The sequence below is a fragment of the Euleptes europaea genome, chromosome 12, assembly GCF_029931775.1.
Source record: "Euleptes europaea isolate rEulEur1 chromosome 12, rEulEur1.hap1, whole genome shotgun sequence".
NCBI lineage: Eukaryota > Metazoa > Chordata > Lepidosauria > Squamata > Sphaerodactylidae > Euleptes > Euleptes europaea.
Window position 1 is genome coordinate 41,941,230 of NC_079323.1, and position 7,848 is coordinate 41,949,077.

Consider the following 7,848-nt stretch of genomic DNA (forward strand, 5'->3'; position numbering starts at 1 on the left):
GTATAAGAACATAAGAAGAGCACTGCTGGATCAAACCAGTGGTCCATTGAGTCCAGCATCCTGTCTCACACAGTAGCCGACCAGTTCCTCTGAACGGCCAGCAACAGGGCAGAGAGGCTGAGACATTTTCCTCCTAGCACTGCCTTCTAGCACTGCTATAAGATGTTTACTACTGGTGAATGTGGAGGTTCCCTTTAGTCACCATGGTTAGTAGCTACTGATGGACTTCTCCTCCATGAATCTGTCAAATCTTCCTTTAACGTCGGCTGTGCCTGTGGCCATCACTACATCCTCTGACAGCAAATTCCACATTTTAATTACTTACTGTGTAAAGAAGTATTTCCTCTTGTCTGTCCTGAATCTACTACCCATCAGCTTCTTGGATACCCCTAGAGTATTTTGGGAGAGGAAGAAAAAGTTCTCTTCATCAATTCTCTCCACCCCATGGAAAATTTAATTACCGTATTTTCCGGCGTATAAGGCGACTGGGCGTATAAGACGACCCCCCATTTTTAGAATTAAAATACAGAGTTTGGGAATGTCCCAAGGAAGGTGTCACCCCGCCCCCCGCCCCCAGCAAAGCATGGGGAAAAGGGCCCCTTCCCTCTGGCCCTTGCCCTGCCTGGAGAAAGAGAAGTCCTGATCCAGCACGTGCAGCCCCTCGGCCGGAGAGGGGGTGGGGGGCTTCTCTTGGCGTCACCTCCGCCCAGGCCGGATTTCGGCTCTTTCTGCAAGCGGCGGGAGCGCCCGAAGAGGCGGCCGCGCGCCGCTCCGGGTCTTCGGAGGGATGGTCGTGCCGGGGCCAGGGGGTGCTCGTTGCGCGAGGGGCAGCCGGGGAGAGAGGGGGGGCGCAGAGCCCAGGCAGAGGAGCTGGCGCGAGAGTGCGCGGAGAGACGGAGAGCGGGGATGGCGTGCCTCGGGAGGCAGGCGAGCCGGAGCCGAAGGCGCGTCGGGGGCCCCGAGGGGAGGGGAAGCAAATCCCTCCCCCCAAATAAAACACGGGAGGGGAGGGGAGGGACGGGAAGGGAAGGGAGGAGGAAATACGCACGCAAGCCCCGCGCGCTTACGCGGGAGTCAGCGGGCGCACCTGAACTCCGTGGGGCTGGGACGGCGCTCCGGAGCGGAGCCCAGAACTTGGGGGCGGGGGGGGGGCAGACCCCAACTCTTCCTGCGGGAGCTGTGCGCGCCCCGCCGAGCGCGCTTGCCAAAGTCCGGCTGGAGTTGAGCGGAGGGGGCAGAGGGGGGGCAAGGGCTGCCCGCGCGTCCCCCTGCCGCCCCATCCCTTTGCAGCAACCCGCTGCACGGCTGCCCATCCCAGCCCGTCGGCGGGGCGAGGGGCGACCCCTCTAGCGCCCCCTCTAGCGCCCCCTCTGCCGGTCTCGGGGGCGCGCTCTCACCGGGCGGGCTGCTGCTGGGGCGGTATCGCCGGGCGGGCACTTGGCGGCTGCTGCTGCTGCCCCTCGAGCAAGGCCTCGTCTTCTTTCCCCTCCCTCCCTGGAGGCGAGGCGGGGAGAGAGCCTCCCCGGGCAGCGGGAGCCCCGCAGCCAGAGATGCCGGCTGTAGCCGAGGCTCAGCCCTGGGCTCCGGCGGGAGGGCGGGAGCCCAAAGCGGCGGGACGTGGCTCTCGGGGGGAGTCAGCGAGGGGAGAAGGGAGCGGGGAAGAAGAGGGGGACAGGGGCGAGAGTAAGGGCCCCCGAGAAGGGCGAAGCTAAAGGCGAGGGGAGAACTGAGCCGACGGCCCGCGGAGGGCAGGGCTAAAGGGGGGTTTAGAGGGGAGGGAAGCCCATAAAGGCGGAAGCTGAAGCGGAGGCCGGGGAGGAAAGACGGTACCCGGCGTATAAGACGACCCCCAGTTTGGAGAAGATTTTCCTGGGTTAAAAAGTCGTCTTATACGCCGGAAAATACGGTAGTTCTAATTTCCTGGATTTCAGTTAAATTAGGAACCGTCTAAGCATAATTTCCTGTTGTGAGGACATAAGTGCTGACCTTCCCCTTGATTTCAGTATAATCCAAAATACTGGTTTTTTTTATCCCCAAGCGGGTTATAGGCTTGTAGAGAGAAGTATCGAAATACTTAGAATGTACTAGTGCCTGCATACCAGTTTAATTGCTTTTCTTTTCACTCTTTGTAGTTGAGAAAGATTTTTGGATGAAATGAATATCTGCCGAACAGCCTAGCATTTTGCTACCCAGAAACACAGATGCTGGTGAAGAAGAGATAATCCTGTGGAATGTCAAATCTGGACCATCTTCTAAAGTTCCTGATGACATTACTTATGCTGTGCACACTCTGCGCAACCAAGCTTTTCAAATCTAGACCCTGCACACAGAGGGAATCCTGAATCTGCATCCCAAGTATTTAGAGCGCTGCAATGTGCGTATGGTAGCATAATTCATTTTGCTTTTGCCTCAACAAACATGTTCAAAGAAAGATGCCAACGAGGGCACCTCCCTATCTGCAGAAAAATGCAGTAGGAAGAAAGGGGGGGAATCCCAAATTTAATGTGAACTTTCAGTATCATGGTCTTAAGAACACTTTTCTGGGAGTAAACCCCATTGAACAGATCTGAGTAGGATTCGGAGTAGACCTGCTTAGGATTGGTCTCTACATGTAGAGTAAGTGCTGCCCCCTGTAGTGGGCAAAAAAATCTTTGCTTTTGCACAAGCCAAACAGATCTAAAGCAGAGTTTGAATTTAGTTGTGTGCACAAACGAATGATTTGTGTTGTCACAACTGACCAACCCTACTATTAGGGGATGTGCCCTCAGCCTTGACCCAGCTAGGACCATCTCGTGTGTGAACACGTACCTCCACCAGCAAGACAAATCCAAGTTTGGAAACTAGATATTGCGGGACAGTGCAGTTTTTCACAATGCTTATCTGTAGCAGTAGCAAAGAGCAAGAGTCCAGAAGCACCTTAGACCAACAAAATTTCTGGCAGAGTATGATCTTTCATGAGTCACAGCTCACTTCTTCAGTGCTGTTTTTATGTGTGTAAATCTAGAACTGCCCTAACAACATGGAAAAAAACTGTTTATCACATGGAAAAAAGCTGTTTAGCAGCAAAAGGGCCATGTAGATAAGTAGAACTGAACTCACTTCCTGCCTTTGGCTTACCTTGCCACAGGCCCTTTCCCTTCAGCCAGACTTTGAGCTTGGCTGAAGATAAAAGCAGGGAATAGAGCCACAGGGAGGGTTCTGCATTCCTCACACTTGTTGTCTTTATTGCTATAGCAAAACAATCAACACCCCTTCATGCTTTCAGTAAGTTCCGTGTTTATGCACAATGACTTCCACCAGTTCTGGTGTGATACAGTATGAAGAATACCTGCTCAACTGGGGGCATATCTGCACCTTGCTAAAAACTCATGTCTGTAAACTCCTTAGGCTGACTTTCAACTTGCCTGGAGTTGATTCTTTTTTTGGATCATCGTCATTATAAACATCTGAGTTGTCCTCAAGTCTGACCTTCATCAGTGTTCTGAAGAGAAGCTATCCAGTGGTGGAGTAAAATATGGCAAATGAGGAGAGCCTGACTGTGGCCTATTAACGCTAATTAGAAGTGCCTTCCTACACAGTGAAGTAGTCTACAAAACATGAGGGGATTCAGCATTAGCAATGCCAATGGCTCATTGCACCATGGCTGAAGCAAACCATGGAGAGAGGAGGAGAACTCATCCATGAGAGAGAGGATGGAGCCCAGAACATGCTCCCAATTTCCTGTCCTTGTCTACTCTCACTCCAAGGATTTTCTACATTGCAGCTACCTGACTGATGCAAGTTTTTTATGTTTCCACATGACGTCATCCTCTATTTGTGCATAGGCTGTTAACAGCCCATACATTTCACACAAAAAAATCTGCTTTACTTTAAACCTGTAAAAACAGTGTTTCTTTGTCTTGACCGCTATCAGCCCGAGCATTTTCGTGTGTGTGTGAAGGAGAAACAGTGTAATTGCAGAACCTTGGTGAAATGCTAGTCAGTTACTCTTTTCTTCTGTTGATGACCCTGGCAACAATCAATAGACTGTTGCAAGAGCGATTTCAGCTGGGTACCCAAGGTTGGGTAGAAAGAATATATGTGTGTGTGTGTGTGTGTGTGTATGTATGTATATAAATACTGAAAATATAATTTATTAGAAGCGCTATATAAAGGTTAAAATATTTAAAAACTTTAAAATAACACAATGGCATTTCCTAGGGTGGATAACTGACCACATTTGAAACGCGTTTCGGCCTATTGGGCCTTCATCAGTGGTTAATTAAAACACATGTTAAGCCTGCACACATTTACAGAAATAAATAAATACATATACAAACAGTTCAAACCCCACCAGGCATGTGCCTAGGTTGTAAAATCTATTACCGATTACTCAAACATCTGGTCAGATTGGTTCTAGTTGTAATACTGGTTAGTATATGTCTCTCATATACTATGTGTGCAGGTATCAACCTAGTAGAGCAGTGTCAACCCTAGGAAATGCCGTTGTGCTATTTTAATGATTTTAAATATTTTTAACCTTTATATCACACTTCTAATAAATTATATTTTCAGTATTTATATACATATTCTTTCTACCCAACCCTGGGTACCCAGCTTCTGTTTTCAGGTTGGGTTTTATTCCCCTCTTTTTTTCTTCCGCAAGAGCGATTTCATACAGAATCGCATCAGCAACCAGACTTACAGAATATCACCTTGGTGTGAGCAATATTTTGCATTCACCACATCACTCTTGCCTAAAATAAATAGCCAAGCAAATTGACTCTCAAACGAATGTAGTATCATTTTTGAAGTAAATTATGTCATATCTTGATTTGTGTAATCTGATTATTTCCATCAATCACAGATTTAGGTGGGAAATAAATCTGCCCATTACTGCAGGATTACTGCTCATTAACTGTGTCATATTGAATCAAGAGAGATTTTGATAGTGAACCTTAAAATGCATAGTATTATGAAAGCTTGTTGTCTTAGTGTGGGGAAGAAAACTTAACCCTAGTCTGGTTTTGCTTGATCAGTTCATGCATTGAGTGTACAGGGTTCATATTACGGGCAAACTTCCATCTCCGCTGATGGGGATTGCTTTTCTGTGTTACAAAGTCTTTCTTTTCCTTTATGTACTCATGAAGGTGATCAGATTCATGAGGGAGATGTAAAGAAAGACAGTTACTACAAATTTGCAAATGGTAGCATGAGTATAACCACTTCAAGTCCTAAACTGGCTCTGTTCATGTTCCCTTGCTCTCTCTAGGGTTAAGCTATAACATGGCTGCTCCCTCAAGAGGGGAAGGGCCATGGTGACCGTCCAGCTGGTGCGATTGTTTATCAATTCCCACTTGCAATGGAGATTCAAGACCCAGCAGGCTAGTCTGTTTTCCTGCTGTTTGCCTTGTTTTCCCCTTCATGTTAGGTTGTCCCATTCCCTGTGCAAGGCCTCATCATGATTCTCCACCCACCTTTATTTTTTAAATTTTGGGATGCATGCCTGCCACTGCTTGGGATGAAGCTCAAAGCTGAATTTTTTTTTACCTCTGTGCTCAAGCAGCACAGCTGTGGAATAATGCAATCCTAGAGTCTTTCTGCCACACTCTCCACGCTTGCCTTCCTTTAATGAAGTAACATTTGGACAAGGTTTCTCATTTGGGAAAGGCAATGGGGATGGCCCCCTCTCCGCTTCCTGCTGAATGAACGAATTAGTTCCTTGCGAGGGTGGGCAAAGCAGTCGGGCCAATAACCCACCCACCCCAATTAGAAAGTTAAGTTACAGCTACATTTCAGTTCTTGGCCAACAAGGTCCCCCTCTCCATGTACGTCAAAGGATCTCTTTGCTCTCTTGGCTAGGGTGACCCCTCCATCCACCAACAAATTGGTTCCTTGCCCAATTACCCAAGTGTACTCTGTGGAAGCAAATTCCTCCTCTCTGTGTCAAAGAATCTCTTTGTATTTCAGGCTGGATAGTTAGTTCAAACAGCATGGTAAAAAAGGTAAAGGTCCCCTGTGCAAGCACCGGGTCATTCCTGACCCATGGGGTGACATCACATCCCAACGTTTCCAAGGCAGACTTTGTTTGCGGAGTGGTTTGCCAGTGCCTTCCCCAGTCATCTCCCCTTTACCCCAGCAAGCTGGGTACTCATGGTAAAGGAAGGCATTTTCTTTGGTTATGCTAATGGCAGTAAACATCCAGTCCCTGACCTACCCAATCCTCCTGTCTCTGTCTGTATTGCCTACAAACTTCTGTTATATCCACACACCTGTCCCCTGAATAGCCAAATATCTATAAAGTTCACTGAAAGACACACAAGCACACACACAACTTTGTATGTTCATTTGGCAACAGCTCTGCAATCTTGCTCAGTGCCCCAAAACTGAAAAAAGCTCGTGTGACACTTTGTGTGTGTGTGTGTGTGTGAGAGAGAGAGAGAGAGAAGAGGCTTTTTTTTCCCATTGAAACTGAAGGTGTCCCTTCTCTTTTGGACACCCCAACAGCAATAGGGCAAGAAAGATCCCCCCCCCCCCAGGTTTTAAAACCAGTGTTTCTTTTAGTGAAAAAATGGGCTGCCCATGGTGGGGGCATGAATACAGGACAATATAATGTGGGAACAGAAAAACAAAAAAACACATGAGCTAAGTGGTTGAGACAGAAAATCCTCTGTGTGAAAGCAGCCCATATTGGTGGTTCTTTTCGTTCTGCAGGTATTACCTGTCATTCATTTTCTTTTGCAAATGCTTTCTTTGAACTCTATAAAAATATGCAAGAAGGAATCATCTGAACAGACTGCCTCCACCATTTGCCTCAAATACCCTTTGCTTTTGTACATGGAAAGCCTACCTGTGGGTAGACATGGCTGAACACTGGAATAAAATACTTTTGGGATGAAGTTCTTATTATATTAGACTGTGCTAATCATAATCAGCAGCAACAAAAGAATTTCTGTTGGTATGAATTACTTGGAGACCCATAAAAGCATTTTTATAAAGTTAAAAATTGCAGCATCCAAATCAGACACTCTTCCGTTGGTCATGATTTTTTTTAAACGACTCCTATGTTTGACTAGAGGAAAGGGGGATATAAATGCTTTAGTTAATTAGTTGGTTAATCAAAAAGAAAAACTCTTAAGGCCAAATCCAGTAATGCGGAATAGAGAATGGAAATCTCTTTTTCCCTGTTATGTGGTTTTAGAATTGTTACTTTTTTCTGCCATTGCTGTTGCCTTATGTTCCGGACCTGGTGGATTCCCTTCAAGAATGCCTGATTTGGCTAAAGCAATGATTTAATGCCCCCCCATGCTAATAGCAACCTTGACTCTATATGCTAATAACAAAGATTGTGGGTGGTAGTGGAAGACTGATGGCAGCAAAACATTTAGGAAGCACTGGGGGGCGGGGAGCTGAAACTCCTCCAAAGCATACTGTAGCTAGTTTTACCTACTGCACCTAATCCAGCTGTAATGGAGGTGAGAGTATAGATATGACTGAGGACAGTGGGGGCAGCAGGTAAAGTGTCACCTGTCTCTCCCCATTCAGTCAACATTATTTGGCACCTGGGGACTCGAATTGGCACCATTCAGCACAATGAGCGATGGCGTCGAAACAGATAATTAGAAATTTCTGACTATATAAGGGTCTTGCCTGCCTAATCTACCTCAGTATAAGGCATCAGAGTGAGTGTGGGGGCAGAGAGGGTTGGGGGCGGATGTGGATGCCTTATTTAACTGAAATTCCTGGAAATTGGGACTCTTAACTAGAATTAAACTGTGAACTCTATGTGGGGCTGCCTCTGAAAACAGTCTGGGAACTTCTGTTGGTCCAGAATGCAACAGTCAGGCTATTTGGGGGGGAATTCGATAG